We start from the raw sequence: 229 nt of genomic DNA, 5'->3' as shown, positions 1-229 counted from the left end.
GACGATCACGAAAGCGAAATGAAAAAAAAAATCAGTAAAAAGGTCTAAATGCTGCAATTGCAAACTCAAATCGCACATTGAAATTTATCCCAACACGATTGCTCTCACACAAAACGGATAACTTGATTCGGGGAATAACAAAAATTAACGTTCGCATTTCCATCTGCCTGAACTTAATTGTTCAAATCCGGGTTTTGATGGAGCTCTGAAATGAAATTCATTTCCAACA

This window comes from Penaeus monodon, chromosome 34, assembly GCF_015228065.2.
Source record: "Penaeus monodon isolate SGIC_2016 chromosome 34, NSTDA_Pmon_1, whole genome shotgun sequence".
NCBI classification, from domain to species: domain Eukaryota; kingdom Metazoa; phylum Arthropoda; class Malacostraca; order Decapoda; family Penaeidae; genus Penaeus; species Penaeus monodon.
Note: the sequence above shows the minus strand (reverse complement) of the source record.